At 49.1% G+C, this 17,890-nt stretch overlaps 1 protein-coding gene and 1 long non-coding RNA gene across 2 annotated transcripts in view; one reads left to right on the top strand and one right to left on the bottom strand.

The window, feature by feature from the left end:
* LOC146054607 (uncharacterized) overlaps nucleotides 1-16,818 on the bottom strand; it is a 60,837-nt gene extending 44,019 nt beyond the window's left edge. Inside the window, exon 1 of the long non-coding RNA XR_014468285.1 lies at nucleotides 16,609-16,818. This is a non-coding gene — a long non-coding RNA (uncharacterized LOC146054607). The remainder of the gene's footprint in view (nucleotides 1-16,608) is intronic.
* LOC146054606 (uncharacterized) overlaps nucleotides 11,286-17,890 on the top strand; it is a 31,010-nt gene continuing 24,405 nt past the window's right edge. Inside the window, exon 1 of the mRNA XM_083168080.1 lies at nucleotides 11,286-11,461. The gene's annotated coding sequence lies outside the window, so the exon portion shown is untranslated. The remainder of the gene's footprint in view (nucleotides 11,462-17,890) is intronic.

The following is a 17,890-nucleotide window of genomic DNA, read 5'->3' as shown; positions in this document are numbered from 1 at the left end:
TATCAAATAGGTGTGCGCCAGTGGTGTCCAGGTGTGCACCACTGGCGCACCACCTCTTGAGCCCCCCTCCCCAATTACCTTTCACTGTAGCTGAGCTCCGGCGATCGTACGCCGGAGCTCAGCCTCTTCTAAAATGCCTGTAGCCGCCTGTCATTTTGAGCAATGACGTAGGCGGCAGGCTCGGGGATGTTCGGGACGGCTCGGGGGACTCAGGAGAACGCAGGCGCCCGAGTCCTCCCGGGCCACCGCGAAACATCCCCGAGCCTGCCGCCTGCGTGATGATTGACAGGCGGCAGGGGGAACTTGGAAGCGGCGGCAGGGGAGCTCCGGAGCACTAACGCTGGAGTGAAAGTGAGGGGGGGGGGAGCACCTTATGATCTGTGGTGGGTTTTGCTGGTGCAGGAAAAACCTGCCCTGGTAGGTTTGTCCTGCCCCAGCAAAACCCACCACTCAAGGGGTTAAGCAAGTGGGATGTGTAACACACAGACAGACAGAGCCCAGCAGTTAAGGCTCATTTACTGTACCTGTATCTTTCCTTCCTGAATCTAAAGTTAAAAGTACAACAAAGCCCAGCAAATACAGATCTAATAAAGGAAAAATCTGCACTGCCTAGCCAAAGTCTATGGCCCTTATTCTGATCGGTGCGGATTTCTCCGCATGCGTACGTCCCGCCGATGGTTATCGTCTGCGCATGTGCAGAGGTCACTCTGCGCATGTGCAGGCGATTTCACCGCACGTATTCTTTATACGCCGCACAGGGGGCGTAGAGGGGCGTGAGGGGCTACTTAGCCTCATTACCCTATGCATACGCCCCGCGTTTCATGGGCGTTCCCATGCAAACGCGGGGCGTATGCATGGTAATGAGGCTGTGACGCGTGTGTAGGGGGCGGGCATCTGACATCGCCGGATGTCAGCTGCCCGCCCCCATACATGATTTCACACGGACAAGTGTCCGTGTGGTCTTGTTTGGCGGGATCTGGTGGAGCGTGCGGCCCTGCATTCGATGTTCGGCGACCATCGAATGCAGGGGCTGCTCCCAAGACGGAGGAGGCGTATCCCCATCCAATTTCATGCGGATCGCCACATATCCGCGTACGGACGGAGGTGGCGATCCGTATGGAAGGCGGGGATTCGCCTGCACGGTCGTGGCCGCATATTCCTGATCGGGCCGCACCGATCAGAATAAGGCCCATAGTGTGGTGTGTCTGTGATTGAGCATGTGTGCTCATACTGCTCACCTTTCTGTGATTCTATCACTATACTATTAGTCCAGATGTCCAAACACTTGCTGCTTCTGGTACTGGGTCCTGAGCTACTGCTGTGCTAAATCTTCTGCTGGGACCTGTGTAGGTGCTTCTGCAGCAGCCATGTTATAAGCTCTCATGCAATACTCAGGAGGCAGTACATGGTAGCTGCCAAAGATGGCAGTGCTGAGCTCAGACATGGTCTGGACTCTGTGGATCCAAATGAACTACATTCTCCTGATGACTCATGAGTCCTGCAAATAGTTCAGTAGTTCAATTAGTTCACTGATTCATACAGATCCCTGAACTAATCTCTGACTATACAGCCCTAATAAGTACAGTACCTCTGAGCAGTGGCGGAACTACCGTAGGTGCAGGGGATGCAGCTGCTATGGGGCCCGGCGGCTGGGGGGCCCGATAAACAGCAAGCACTCCCCTGCACCGTACTTAGGTTTTGTATTTTTTTTAGGGAGCCGCGGCCGCCTGTATTAGTGTAAGCTGCTCGCCGGAGGGGAGAGAGCAGCAAGCAGAGTAAGGAGTCGGGCGGGGGCGCTAGTCCGGAAGAGAGACTTGCAGGGAGGAGGGACTGTCTGCCTAGCGCAGGCAGGGCAGTGGTACTGACGTTGATGGACAGCCGACTGATGCATCCCAGTGATGTGCGGTGGTGGCTATGTCCACAGAGAGACACGGCCGCCACCTCCCGCTCCCCGCCGGGTGCCGCCGATACCCTACCCTCCCCGCCGCCTACAACCCCCACCTCCCTCCAGGCTCCTCGTGCTATAGTGCAGTCCCCACTAGGAAACAATGGATGCAGATACAAAGCTCCTGAGCTTCAGGAGACTGCTGCTATTTTCGCCCGTAGTGGTAGTACTGTCTGTCTCTGCTCTGACAAGCAGATCAGGGACTGAGTCTGACAGCCATACTTAGGGAGACAGCGCAGGGGCAATTTGAATTTGCTGCTGTCAGTGAGTGAACTAATCATTGCTCACAGATCGGCAGTCACTCATCCTGATTGGCTGCCTGTACGTGATCTGTGATTGACTTCAAGAGAGCGGCACATTCAAAATGCTGCTGCGCTGTCAGCCAGACTCAGTCAGTCCTCAATCTGCTTGAGTCAGAGCAGAGACAGACAGTCCTAGGGGCGGAAGTAACACCAGTCTACTGAAGCTCAGGAGCTTTGTATCTGGCTCCACAATCTCCTGCTATGCCGCCCGGGGGTCTTTCGGCCTGAGACACCAGTCCCATTTGTCCACCTCCTGATGGTGGCCCTGCAGCAGCACGCACACCTGCCCCCCACTCCTGCTACTGTTGCGTTATTGAATGGCCTCTCATACTCCCACACCTGTGAAGCAGAGAGGAGCCGCGCTGCCTGAAGAGCAACGTGGGACAGAAAAAGAATTAACGCGGTAAGTTTGTAATTGTTGCCTAATGTTTAATGGGCTTTGCAGTGTGTCCCATAATGTCCCATAATGTGTAATGGGCTTTGCGGTGTGTCCCATTATGTGTAATGGGCTTTGCGGTGTGTCCCATAATGTGTAATGGGCTTTGCGGTGTGTCTCATAATGTGTAATGGGCTTTGCGGTGTGTCCCATAATGTGTAATGGGCTTTGCGGTGTGTCTCATAATGTGTAATGGGCTTTGCGGTGTGTCACATAATGTGTAATGGGCTTTGCGGTGTGTCACATAATGTGTAATGGGCTTTGCGGTGTGTCTCATAATGTGTAATGGGCTTTGCGGTGTGTCCCATAATGTGTAATGGGCTTTGCGGTGTGTCACATAATGTGTAATGGGCTTTGCGGTGTGTCCCATAATGTGTAATGGGCTTTGCGGTGTGTCTCATAATGTGTAATGGGCTTTGCGGTGTGTCACATAATGTGTAATGGGCTTTGCGGTGTGTCTCATAATGTGTAATGGGCTTTGCGGTGTGTCACATAATGTGTAATGGGCTTTGCGGTGTGTCCCATAATGTGTAATGGGCTTTGCGGTGTGTCCCATAATGTGTAATGGGCTGTGTGGTGTGTCACATAATGTGTAATGGGCTTTGCGGTGTGTCACATAATGTGTAATGGGCTTTGCGGTGTGTCACATAATGTGCAATGGGCTTTGCGGTGTGTCTCATAATGTGTAATGGGCTTTGCGGTGTGTCTCATAATGTGTAATGGGCTTTGCGGTGTGTCACATAATGTGTAATGGGCTTTGCGGTGTGTCACATAATGTGTAATGGACTTTGCGGTGTGTCTCATAATGTGTAATGGACTTTGCGGTGTGTCTCATAATGTGTAATGGGCTTTGCGGTGTGTCTCATAATGTGTAATGGGCTTTGCGGTGTGTCACATAATGTGTAATGGGCTTTGCGGTGTGTCTCATAATGTGTAATGGGCTTTGCGGTGTGTCACATATTGTGCAATGGGCTTTGCGGTGTGTCTCATAATGTGTAATGGGCTTTGCGGTGTGTCACATATTGTGCAATGGGCTTTGCGGTGTGTCTCATAATGTGTAGTGGGCTTTGCGGTGTGTCACATAATGTGTAATGGGCTTTGCGGTGTGTCACATAATGTGTAATGGGCTTTGCGGTGTGTCCCATTATGTGTAGTGGGCTTTGCGGTGTGTCACATATTGTGCAATGGGCTTTGCGGTGTGTCTCATAATGTGTAATGGGCTTTGCGGTGTGTCACATAATGTGTAATGGGCTTTGCGGTGTGTCCCATTATGTGTAGTGGGCTTTGCGGTGTGTCACATATTGTGCAATGGGCTTTGCGGTGTGTCACATAATGTGTAATGGGCTTTGCGGTGTGTCACATAATGTGTAATGGGCTTTGCTGTGTGTCACATAATGTGTAATGGGCTTTGCGGTGTGTCACATAATGTGTAATGGGCTTTGCTGTGTGTCACATAATGTGTAACGGGCTTTGCTGTGTGTCACATAATGTGTAATGGGCTTTGCGGTGTGTCACATAATGTGTAATGGGCTTTGCGGTGTGTCTCATAATGTGTAATGGGCTTTGCGGTGTGTCACATATTGTGCAATGGGCTTTGCGGTGTGTCTCATAATGTGTAATGGGCTTTGCGGTGTGTCACATATTGTGCAATGGGCTTTGCGGTGTGTCTCATAATGTGTAGTGGGCTTTGCGGTGTGTCACATAATGTGTAATGGGCTTTGCGGTGTGTCACATAATGTGTAATGGGCTTTGCGGTGTGTCCCATTATGTGTAGTGGGCTTTGCGGTGTGTCACATATTGTGCAATGGGCTTTGCGGTGTGTCTCATAATGTGTAATGGGCTTTGCGGTGTGTCACATAATGTGTAATGGGCTTTGCGGTGTGTCCCATTATGTGTAGTGGGCTTTGCGGTGTGTCACATATTGTGCAATGGGCTTTGCGGTGTGTCACATAATGTGTAATGGGCTTTGCGGTGTGTCACATAATGTGTAATGGGCTTTGCTGTGTGTCACATAATGTGTAATGGGCTTTGCGGTGTGTCACATAATGTGTAATGGGCTTTGCTGTGTGTCACATAATGTGTAACGGGCTTTGCTGTGTGTCACATAATGTGTAATGGGCTTTGCGGTGTGTCACATAATGTGTAATGGGCTTTGCGGTGTGTCTCATAATGTGTAATGGGCTTTGCGGTGTGTCTCATAATGTGTAATGGGCTTTGCGGTGTGTCTCATAATGTGTAATGGGCTTTGCGGTGTGTCTCATAATGTGTAATGGGCTTTGCGGTGTGTCGCATAATTTGTGAGGGGCTTTACCCTTTGAAGCGAGGCCAAACACTTTTTTATAGAATGTGTCCATTCTTTATTTTAGAAAATATCTATTGGAGGGGCACATTTGTTCACACTAATGGTGACCACACACGGCGGGATGCGCACTGGTAGAGACCTGAGTTGGGGGGGCCCCATTATAAATTTTGCTATGGGGCCCACAAAGTTCTAGTTACGCCTCTGCCTCTGAGCTACCATGTATTGTGTGTATGAAGCAGAACTATGCTGCCATGTTTCCTTCCCCCAGTCACAAGCTACACTCGCTATCAGCCAAAGACACAGTGCTGGCTGCTTCATGTTATATACTGTAGCTCTGTTTACTCCAAAAGACAAAGATGGCTATGTATGAACCTTCATAATACATAAAGTGGAGCAGTTACCCCTAGCAACCAATCAGCTTCTGTCACATCTTAGACTGTGCAAGATAAATGACAGAAGCATACCCTCCAACTGTACCGAATTTGCCGGTACAGTACCGTTTTTTAACAGTCTGAACCGGCAAATTCTAATAGTACCGAATGTACCGATTTTTATACATGCCTGAGCTGGCGTCACAGTCTCAGTCACTCTCATGTGCGCCGCTTCCTTCTCCTGGCTCCCTCCCTGTGGTATGCCTCCTGTGGTGCGCTGTCGGCTCCCCGGCTCTCCCCCACCTGTTCCCGTGCATTGCGCGGGCCGGTGCCGGGCGTCCCACCCCCTGTCAAAGGCCTGCCACCAGCAGTGATGTGGCCCACACATCACAGCAATCAGCTGGTTATTTTATTTTAAATGCCCAGCTCGTACAAATACGAAAAGAGGATGGCCACGCCCCCTTACCAGTGGACACACCCACTTTACTCATGGCCACACCCCCTTTCGGGTGTGTACAGATTTCCATTCTTCAGATGTTGGAGGGTATGCAGAAGCTGACTGGTTACTTTGCAAACTCTCTACTTTGGGCGGTATTCAATGACTTTTATCGCCAGTCACGGCGATACTGTTTTTAGATTTGCCATCAATTTGCCGGCTTTTTTGCGGCGATTCGCCATGCATGGGGATTCGCCGGAACTCGACGAGTCAACCTATTCAACGTGGCTGAGATTCGCCGACCCTAACGGCGAATCTCAGCCAATCCGGCGTATCCCTAAACAGCTCCATTACTGTAGTCAGTGTTTAAGAAATTGCAGTGAAATGCAAAAAAAATGCAAATTACCCTGAAAAAACGATTCCAATACAGCAGACTGCAAAAGCTGTGTAATCTCCTCAAAGGCCAAACAAAGGAGTGAGGTGGGGAGGTGATTCATGGGTAATTGAGGTGAATCATGGGTAATAACAATGCATTGTGGGAGAAAAAAAAATACCAGAAAAAATTAAATACATATTTATATAGCACTTCTACAACCATAAAATCACACAAGGGCAGCAAATAATATTAGATTACACTTGCAGAGTTAAATTGAACACTTAAAACCAATTATTTCAAAAGTTCATATAAAAGTTCACCATAAAAAGATGACGAGGGAAACTCGGTGAAGAACGGCGAGAAGAATCAAGAAATAGATTCGCCAACTTCTCATTGAATACACTATTGGCGAATCATGGCGAATCCCAATGAAAAATCCTATTGACAAAGCCCGGCGATTTGCAGCGAATAACATATGGCGAATTGTCCTTCATTCGCCGGTCGCCATCGGCGAATATAGCTCATTGAATAGCGTGATTCGCTTTTGGAGCTCCAAAAATCGCCGACACACACGAAAAAATCACAGATTCACCATAAAACTTGGCGAAACTGCCTCATTGAATACCGCCCTTTATCTCTAAGGTCAGTTACATTGGGGCAAAGGACATGTTTTTTTCTAATTACTGTATTTTAAAAGCAAAAAAAAGTGACATTACATTACTCTGAATTTGGGTATTGTACTCACATATTATGGAAGTTAAATAGTAACCACAATGGGATTAATATTGCAGAGCGAAACAATAAACATGTCACTATAAGGGTGCTGGATAACTTACTGCTTTTCTAAAATAATTTGATTTATTAAACATATCTGATATATATGATTCTTACAAGACTATAACTCCTACAATGAGCTGGTATTACAATGCCTGCTCTGTGTGTAATAATGTAGTCTAGTTCATCTAGTTCCATGCACTCCTCCCCCCCCCCCAGAAGCAAGGTCATCACCAGGTTGTTGCGGTGGTTCCATCCCCTGTTCCGGACTGGTGCCCGGACCCTGAGACTGAGCCTGCCTAAAATTTCATCTGAGCCTTGTAGGAGTCATGTCCTATGCTGTTGTAACCGTCTACCTTTTGTAAGTGTGGACCTGTTATCAGGGCCATCTTAACAGCAGTGTGGGCCCCTGGGCAAAGCAATGCACTGGGGCCCTTACCCATTCTCCCCTCCTAGGGGTGGGGGTGCTATCAGCAGCAGCTTTGATGTCCCACGGGTGGCAGGGGGTGCTCTATCTTCCACTCAACATGTAGGACCTGGAGCAGTAACTTCTGCTAATTACTCCTTTACTGCACAGGAGGTGGGAGGGTGAACACTAATGCTGTGTACACACGGGGTAATATGATTGCTGGGGATATATTGCTAGCAAAATATCCCCAGCAATCATATTGCTCAGTGTCTCCTTTTCATCAGCGATGAAAAGGAGACACTGCTACGGGGCGGAGGGGGAGCGCAGCAGCAGCAGACGCTGCTGCTGTCACTTTGATGGGAGGAGGGAGGGAGCAGCCGCACGGGGCTGGGGAGATCAATGCTGATCTCCACGGCGCTGACCTCCCGGCACAGCGATCACCGGGGAAAGCCGCTGGTCGCAGGAGCATGATCCTGCGACCAGTGACCATTAGGCAGTGCACACGGAAGTGCGCAGCTGGCGATTTATCACCAGCTGCGCTCCAAATCACTGGCAATATGGTCGCTCAGCGACCATATTCCCAGCGATTTTACATGAAATTGCACCCATGTGTACTCACCTTAACATGTGGAAGGGGGCACTGAGCTGAATGAAGGGTCCCTTGTAAATGACTTCCAGGGAGGTAAGGGGTGTTTTATACGCAGGGGAGGGTTGGATAATGGAGTGGGCTTAATATTCGTCATTTTCCGGTGGATGGGCAGCATGTTTGACTGTAGATATAGTCATTATCTGGAAATAGATTTCTTAGCCTTCAATAGTATAAAAACCTAGAGTCCCAACTTTCAGGAGGTACTGGGGACTTGGGGATCAGAGATCAGGAGCCAGAGCAATCCATTGACAAAAATATAAAACTGTACACCAGACGTTTGGAGCTGGAGCAGGGACCGGCTGCTGGAAGGCTGAAATCTCTGGTTCTGGGCATGATACAGACAAGCTGCTAGTGTCAACAGAAAGGGGAGAGTCCCAGCTTTTGGAATATACTCTCTGAAAAACTCTAAGGGTCACATTTATCAACCAATATTTGCTGCTAAATTTCCGAAAACACCCGTTATCGGGGGTTAACCGCAAATATTAAATATCCCCCTAATGTATCACAGGGGACCATGGCAGAAATCTCCGATCCCTGCTGCGATCCCCCCCTGCAGCGCCGCCGGCCGCGCTGCCCGATGTTGATACATCGAGCAGCTTTGCATCCCCCATAGAAACCTATGGGGGATGCGAAGCTGCTTGATGTATCAACATCGGGCAGCCCGGCTTCGCACCCCTGGGCTATCGCCATTCTGATATGGTGATAGCCCATTGTAGCCTATGGCTACACATCCGGTCAGCAGGGTCGCGGGGGGGGGGGGTCAGCGCGTAACCGCGCATGCGCAGACCCCCGGCTTCCGGCTCCAGGCATCGCAGGGACGGGCTCTTTTTGGAGCTCTGTCCCTGCGCCTAGCAGGTAATACATTGGGGCGAAATTATTGCATTGGGTGGTAATATTCCACCCAGATCGCATTGTAAATGCAATCAATGGTAAATGGGGGCCCTAGTCAGAGAGAACCTGAGAAATATGACTGTGAATTGCAATTCACAGGTTAGATGTGGACTGCTGCTTCGAAGTTGGATATCTCCAGTTCCGCAGGGCCGATTTTCAAAATCCTGGTATCCCTGGAAAAAGGGGATCCTCAGCTATCAGAATAGGGCCCTTATACACTTGGGGCCCCTGGGCAAGTGCCCATTAAGCCCATACGAAAAGACGGCCCTGCCTGTTATTAAATCCATCTTTTATCAAAGATACTTTGCACTATTGTTCCTTTCTGTTCTACTACCTCAACCACAATCTATTGTGTGAGGAGGTGGTTATCATTACAGACATCCTCCTGGTCTGGCATTGGATAACTACAAGGAGTCTGTAATATACATTTACAATCTGTATGGAACCAAGGTTCACATTGAGCGCTTTATTGTATGCACCCTCTTCTTTTTGTTTTCACGTTTGTACTTTGGGTTTATTTTGGATGTTAACCCTTGGGTGTATGTATTTAAGCTGCACGCTGTGTTAATCGCGCACAATTGTTATTACCATCTCTTCTGTGCTTTCCTTTTTTAAACATGTTACCTCAAACCATATTATATCCTTATTTCTGTGTAAGGATATCAATATGCCTATCCCAAGCATGTTTACATTGCTCTACTGTATTTGCGTCTACCACCTCTGATGGGAGGCTATTCCACTTATCTACTACTCTTTCTGTGACGTAATTCTTCCTCACATTTCCCCTGAATCTTCCTCCCTCTAGTGTCAGTGCATGTCCCCGTGCTCTGCTGCTCCTCTTCCTGTGAAGAATGTCTCCCACCTGTACCTTCCTCCCTCTAGTGTCAGTGCATGTCCTCGTGTTCTGCTGCTCCTCTTCCTGTGAGGAATGTCTCCCACCTGCACCTTCCTCCCTCTAGTGTCAGTGCATGTCCTCGTGTTCTGCTGCTCCTCTTCCTGTGAGGAATGTCTCCCACCTGCACCTTCCTCCCTCTAGTGTCAGTGCATGTCCTCGTGTTCTGCTGCTCCTCTTCCTGTGAAGAATGTCTCCCACCTGTACCTTCCTCCCTCTAGTGTCAGTGCGTGTCCTCGTGTTCTGTCGCTCCTCTTCCTGTGACTAATGTCTCCCACCTGTACCTTCCTCCCCCTAGTGTCAGTGCATGTCCTCGTGTTCTGCTGCTCCTCTTCCTGTGAAGAATGTCTCCCACCTGTACCTTCCTCCCCCTAGTGTCAGTGCATGTCCTCGTGTTCTGCTGCTCCTCTTCCTGTGAAGAATGTCTCCCACCTGTACCTTCCTCCCTCTAGTGTCAGTGCATGTCCTCGTGTTCTGCTGCTCCTCTTCCTGTGAAGAATGTCTCCCACCTGTACCTTTTTAAAACCCTTGTAAAAAGGTATCAAGTGTTTAATTGCACCCCAGCACCTCACCCCATGCAGCATGCCTCACACCTCCCCCAAAGACAGTGTGTTAATTGCACCCCAGCACCTCTCCCCCTGTGCAGCATGCCTCACACCTCCCCCAAAGACAGTGTGTTAATTGCAGCCCAGCACCCCTCCCCCTGTGCAGCATGCCTCAAACCTCCCCCAAAGACAGTGTATTAATTGAACCTCTCTCCCCGTGCAGCATGCCTCACACCTCCCCCAAAGACAGTGTGTTCATTGCACCCCAGCACGTCTCTCCCCCCTGCGCAGTATGCCTCACACATCCACCCATGACAGTGTATTAATTGCACCCCAGCACCTCCCCCCATGCAGCATGCCTCACACCTCCCCGCATGACAGTGTATTAATTGCACCCCAGCACCTCCCCCCCGTGCAGCATGCCTCACACCTCCCCCCATGACAGTGTATTAATTGCACCCCAGCACCTCTCTCCCCCCTGCGCAGCATGCCTCATACATCCACCCATGACAGTGTATTAATTGCACCCCAGTACCTCCCCCCATGCAGCATGCCTCACACCTCCCCATGACAGTATATTAATTGCACCCCAGCACCTCCCCCCATGCAGCATGCCTCACACCTCCCCATGACAGTATATTAATTGCACCCCAGCACCTCTCTCCCCCTGTGCAGCAAGCCTCACACCTCCCCGCTTGACAGTGTATTAATTGCACCCCAGTACCTCCCCCTGTGCAGTATGCGTCACACCTCCCCCAAAGACAGTGTATTAATTGCACCCCAGCACCTCTCTCTCCCCATGCAGCATGCCTCACACCTCCCCCCACGCAGTAGGTCTTGAGGAAGTCTCTGGTTGCCTAATAGAGGAAATGTGTCACTTTCGCCCATACAGCAGGCAAAGCATCCGAAAAACCAACCCACACCCCACTCCCCCCCTCTTCCTGCCTCTAGTGCTCTGGGTCTTGTAGCACATTGACTGAAGAGGTTTGTCTGCCTCCCACCTCCCCCAACCAGCTCGGCAGCTGCACAGCACGGACATCCACGGGGAGCCAGACTCTGCCACATATTCCTGCCCAGCCTGAGCGTGGCACAAGGAGGGCACGGCCATTTGCATTCCTCACGTAGTGGGACAGGTGAGCATGTAATTACAGCCTCAGGCAATACCCTGCACCATGTAAATGACTGATATACATTACAGTGCTCTCGCTTCCATGTCTAATCCATCCCAGCTGCAATAACAACACGTCTGACTGCTGCTTGCTGTAATAAGCTCACTGACCTGACCAACTACTGCTGCTACAACAACCAGTTACCCCCTACCCTGCCAGACCAGAGCCAAACACGACACTTACACCAGGCTGACTTTGCTTTATAACTTCTCAGTGCAAATGGCAATGTATTAATTACATCACAGAACTCAAGGTGCCCATACACGGTATAATTGTTGGGTGCGATGAGATGCTGCACATACTTTTTGTACTAGAACTCAAATCATCTCATTGCAAAACGTATGCGATGCGATGTGATATTGTATACAATAATTGTACTGTGTATGGGCACCTTTAGAGCTGGGATAGCAGCCTATTAACCCTGCGATTGCCATCTGGGGCTCTCTGTATAGTCATAAAGGTGGCCGGCTCTCCGTCACTGGTCACAGATGTATAACTGCATTATTCATGTACTTTTATATATGTTTGGTTCATTATTTTGGATTGTTTTTAGTTATTTGTACGATTTGATAAAGTTCCCTTATTTTACCTATTTCCTATGTGTCCTGTGAGAGGCGTGATAGGGACTCAGGAAAATTATTACTGTTCCCAATTCACCAGCGCAATATATTCCATCTGTTTGTTTTCTCCTCTTATATATATATTTGCAGTAGGTGAATCCGTTTTTTAATTGCACCCCAGCACCCTAACCCCCCCCCCCCTGTGCAGCATGCATCACACCTCCCCCCAGGACAGTGTGTTAATTGCACCCTAGAACCTTGCCCCCCCATGCAGCATGCCTCATAGCCCCCATGACAGTGTATTAATTGCACCCCAGAACCTCTACCCCAATGCAGCATGCCTCACATCTCGCCCCATGACATTGTATTCATTGCATTCCAGCACCTCCCCTCATGCAGTATGCCTCACACCTCCCCCATGAGTGTATTAATTACAATACCTCCCCCCATGCAGCATGCCTCACCCCCCCCCATGCAGCATGCCTCACAACCCCCCCATGAGTGTATTAATTGCACCCCAGAACCTCCCCCCATGCAGTATGTCTCACACCTCCCCTATGACAGTGTATTAATTACAGGACCTCCCCCCATGCAGCATGCCTCACCCCCCCCCCATGCAGCATGCCTCACAACCCCCCCATGAGTGTATTAATTGCACCCCAGAACCTCCCCCCATGCAGTATGTCTCACACCTCCCCTATGACAGTGTATTAATTACAGTACCTCCCCCCATGCAGTGTGCCTCACCCCTGCGCTCGCCACCTATTTTATTCTCCCTCTATGGGGGTCGTGGACCCCCACGAGGGAGCAGTTGGGATTCCGACGTCGGAGTAATGAGTGGTTTCTAAATATAATCCAAAATACCCCATTCTGCAGAGCATTGGAGTAAGTTCAGGCATCTGGGGGGGGGGGGGGGGGGTAATTTATTCACTTCTTTTGTGTCCCCAGGCTATCTCATCGCATGCCATTTTTGCGATGCGATGCAATTTTTTTTGTTAATTTATTCACTGCACTTATGTCCCCAGGGCCATATCATCGCATGGCATCGCACCTCGCGCAAAATCGCATGCGATTTTCTGGGGTGCTATGCCATGACATTAGGTATACAATAATATGATTGTATGTCCCAAAAATAGGTTTAATGCACCCCCCCCACACACACACACACACACACTCTCCACGCCACCCCGAAGCGTGGCGAGTGGCGGCAGAACGCGTCCTCCGACTTTTTCATTACCCCACTATCCACGTCGTCGTGGAGTTGAATTTATATAGTGTGGCGAGAGCAGCGAGCCACCAAGCCCAAAGCGTGGCAAGTGGACGCGGAATACATGGAGCTTATAATGAAGGGCAATTCCTGCCCGAAAGCGCGCTTAAGCTAAGTGAACACCACCGAACGGACCCTATCCTGAGGCCATTGGAAGGAGCTGCATCCCCACTGAGGACCGCTGGTCGGATATCCAGAGGGTTGTTTGCGTGATCTCCGTGGCACAGTATTTGGATCCTGTCACCCTGAATGGGTATTTTGCTTGTTTTTATCGATCACATGTGAGTGTAACCAATAAATTGTTATTTTAAATTTTGACAAACGGTGTTGCACTATATACCTTCTTATCGAGTCCCCAGGGAACGTTAAATTGGAGGAACATGTTGGATTGAGAGAGAGATAAAGACCTTGTTGATATGCGCATATTTACTTATGAAATGTGAGTGACCTGATTAAACAGCACCATTTCATTCATATCTCAACAATACTACACTATGGTTTCTTTCTGTGTTTGAGTTTTCTTTTAGATCTAAGGAAGCTCTACCCTAAAGTATATGTACCATTGTGTAAGTGGTCATACTTATCTTGTGTTAACACTCGCCAGTGGATTTACAAATAATTTTGTTTGTATCCTATGTAAAGTAACCCGACAGGATTAGTGGGGTAATGAAACAGTTGGAGGACGCGTTCTGCCGCCCCTCGAGGGGCTCTCTGTGCTCGCCACGCTTCGGGGTGCCGTGGATAGTGCGTTAAACCTATTTTTGGGACATACAATGATATTATTGTACAGCTAGTGTCATGGCATCGCACACCCTATAAAATCGCATGCGATTTTGCGGGACATGCGATGCCATGCCATGCGATTTTGTGGGGTACAATGGCCATAGGATGCGATTTCCCTACGGTCAGGGCTATTTTTGTGCAGGCTCTAGCAGGAACTGTGGCCCTTATTCTAGTTCACTCTTTCTGACAAAATATTTCTTAGATGGACAAAACCATGTGCACTGCAGGTGAGGCAGGTGTTACTTGTGCAGAGATAATTAGATTTGGGTGGGGTTTTACACTTGCCTCACCTGCAGTGCTCATGGTTTTGTCCATCTAAGAAATATTTTGTCAGAAAGAGTGAACTAGAATAAGGGCCACAGTTCCTGCTAGAGCCTGCACAAAAATAGCCCTGCCTACGGTGCTGTACGTAGGAAATCTGGGCGCCGTGCTAGGAAACAAGTACCGAAAATTACAATAAAAAGTAGCTTTCAATGAGTCATTTTTAAAACAAGCAAAGTATAAAAAAAAACACATATAAGACAAACAAGTGAGAGGTGTGTGTGTGCGCGTGTTAAACAGCACGTGTGCGAGAACCGTGTGTGGGATCATTTCCCTTTTAATAGTAAGAATGTTCAGCTATTTATCAGCTGTCTCAAAGTTAAAGTTGCTATTTGTGTGTCTTCATATACTAGATGGTGATACATATATGTAAAACATATTACTTAAACAGCAAAGATGGGCCACCTGCCGCTCTGGGCCCCATAGCAGCTGCACCCCTTGCACCTATGGTAGTTCCGCCCTTGACAGGTTCCCCTGTTGTATGAAACACCAGTAGTGTCTGTGTTAGTAGAATGTTTTAAACATTTGTTTCCAGCTGATAATGTAAGCAAAATATCATTAAAGGCCCATACACACTAGAAGATTTTCATTTCAAAAGACTTTGCCAAAATCTCTGATGGATATATCTGTCACCAAAGTAGTGCGTACACATTGGGCTATTTTACCCAAAGAGCAAGAGATTTTCAAGAGGCAAAAGACTTTGCTAAAAATCTTTTATTATAAGGCTATTTACATTTGGGCGGGGTTTGAATGCCAAGGGTGGGAGCAGGGGCCATTTTATTCAGTGCGTTTTTGTTCTTGGGGCCTGATTCAGAACTGATCATTGGGCTGTGTATATTCAGAGCCCAGTGATCAGGTAAACCCTGCCCCATGCCACACCACCAGGGTGAAATCCCTCCCATCTGCACAGCTGCGATTTCATTTGCTGCCGTACACATAGGTAGAAACCATTCACTATCAAATGATTTTCCCCTTAATCACACAGGCAAGAATGTATAATTTACTGGTACCACTGGCCAACAATATATAATAGGAATAAGCTGGTGATGTATATACCTTGCGGGACTGTGCCATCAATGTATATACATTACCGGTTTTTCTATACAGTATACATTGGAGGGCAGTGGTGGTGGCCTGTGCCAGTGATGTATACATTACCCCCATAACATAATATACATTGGTGGGCAGTGGTGGTGGCCTGTGCCAGCAATGTATACATTACCGCCATAACCTAATATACATTGGTGGGCAGTGGTGGCGGTACCGTATACATTGCTGGCCTGCACCAGCAATGTATATGTTACTGACTATTATTTATAAACAGTGATGGGCAGTGGTGCTTACATAAATATACATTGGTGGCAGTGGTGAAAATATATATATTGCTGGCCTGTGCCAGCAATGTATATATTGTGGGTAGTCCCACAGAGACCCCCCTCTGTCTATCTCTTCACTGGCTCCCCATTCCTTTCCGAGTTCTTTTTAAACTCCTCACCACCACCTACAAGGCGCTCTCCTCCTCCACCGCTCCTAACCTCTCTTCACTGATCTCTATCCACACTCCCTCCCGTCCTCTTCGCTCCATCGCTGACCGCCGACTGACCTCTCACCTAATCACCTCCTCCCACTCCCGTGTCCAAGACTTCGCTCGCGCTGCCCCCCTGCACTGGAACAACCTCCCTCCACCCATCAGGCTTTCTGATTCCCTTACCTCCTTCAAGCGCTCCCTCAAAACCCACTTTTTTCGACTAGCCTATCCCTCCTCCTAACCTCTTTTGATCCTCCTATCCTGCCTCCGTTCCCATCCGTTCCTACTTATCCTATTGTTTTTCGTTCGTCCACCCACCTATTTTTAGAATGTTAACTCTTATGAGTAGGGTCCTCCTTCCTCACGTACTCACCCTACCTCATTACCTCACCTGTGCTCCTGTCCTGTTCTTCTCTTCCTCTACTTCATCTTTAGTCTCCTCGACAATTTTGACACCTACTTCTGAAATGATGCTGATTTTAGTTCTACCAGCTATACCCCTATTTATACTGTATTTTTCAACACACCCTGTACGTTACCTTGTAATTTGTTTTTTGTTGGCTATGTACGGCACTGCGGACACTTTGTGGCGCCTTATAAATAAACGTACTACTACTACTAGTCAGTTACATTGGTTGCAGTGGCTACTCACTTGTACTGACTGCCTTTAGGGGGGCGGGCCAGTGGGCAGGGCAGATGGCGTGAGGAAGCTGTTCGATGCTCTGGCCGCTGCCGCCGCATCCTTTCTCTGTCCCTGAGCTCTGCTTTCAGCGATCACGCTGCAGGCTCAGGGACCGGAGCTGGTGGCAGCCATCTTCCTTGTGGCAATGCTAGGATGCTGCGGGGATGTTGCTAGGCAATGCCCCCGAACTTCCGCCCGGCATCTAGCAGCAGGGCAGAGGAGCGTCGGGGACGTTGCTAAGCAACGTCCAAAACTTCCACCAGGAATCCAGGCGATTCTCCCGCAGGCGGCTCACGTCACCCACGCTTGTAGGCGGGGTGATTGGTATTTAAGGCACTTTCTCCCTCAGTATGGCGCCGGTTATAGCGTCCTGTGTGCCTTCTTTAGTAGTGCCTCAGTCAGTGTGTTCCTGGTCTTTGTGCTTTGGTCCTGCCACCTTGCCAGTCTGCCTGCTCATCTTCCAGTCTGTTACTTATCTCCTGGGCTTGTCACCACCTCAGCTTGTCACCACACTTGTCTCTATTTTATTATTCTCTCCGGGGTCACCTTGTGCATTGTTGCATTTGTTGTTATTTACTTTATCATCTTGTGTATTATATTTGTATATACTCATTGATACCATCTTCTAGCATTGTTGCTGCCCAGGGGTTACTGTGGAGTTTTGCTCCCAGATCCCTCCCAGAGGCCGTAGACTTTACTCTACCCTCAGCTTTAGTTAGTTCCACCTTTTGTTATCTCTCCGTCTCGGTGGACTTGTTGTCTCACACTAAGACCTGGGGGTATCGAGGTTGGAGCCAGCATAATCAGCTCCTTCTAACGTTGAAGCCTAGCACTGCACTCGCCTGCTGAACACGGGGAGACACGTAGGGTCCTGGGTTCTGTGGTTACCTCCGATAATCATAACAGAAGCCTCTTCTCCTCCCTGCTCCATGCAGTCAGTGTCACAAAATGGAGCAGGGGAGAGAGCACAAGGGGATCAGCCCTGCTAGCATACACTGCGAGGCGGGCGACTGGACGGGGAGGACGGAGTCTGCAGCCTCTTTTACCTGCTCTGTGCAGTGTCAAAATATGGAGCAGGGAGGGAGTAGAAGTCCAGCCAGGTACACTGCGGGTTGGGGGAGCAGGGGAACGGGGCAGGACGGTTACCCAGGCTGAAAGGGTTTCCTTTTTCAGCCCGGCAGCCGTGCGTACACACTCAGCGATGATGGCTGAGAAACCAGCCATCATCGCTAGTAATGCCTGTAAAATCATC

Source organism: Crinia signifera, unplaced genomic scaffold (genome assembly GCF_055691185.1).
Source record: "Crinia signifera unplaced genomic scaffold, ASM5569118v1 HAP2_SCAFFOLD_270, whole genome shotgun sequence".
Lineage (NCBI taxonomy): Eukaryota > Metazoa > Chordata > Amphibia > Anura > Myobatrachidae > Crinia > Crinia signifera.
Note: the sequence above shows the minus strand (reverse complement) of the source record. Positions and strands in the feature narration are given on the sequence as shown.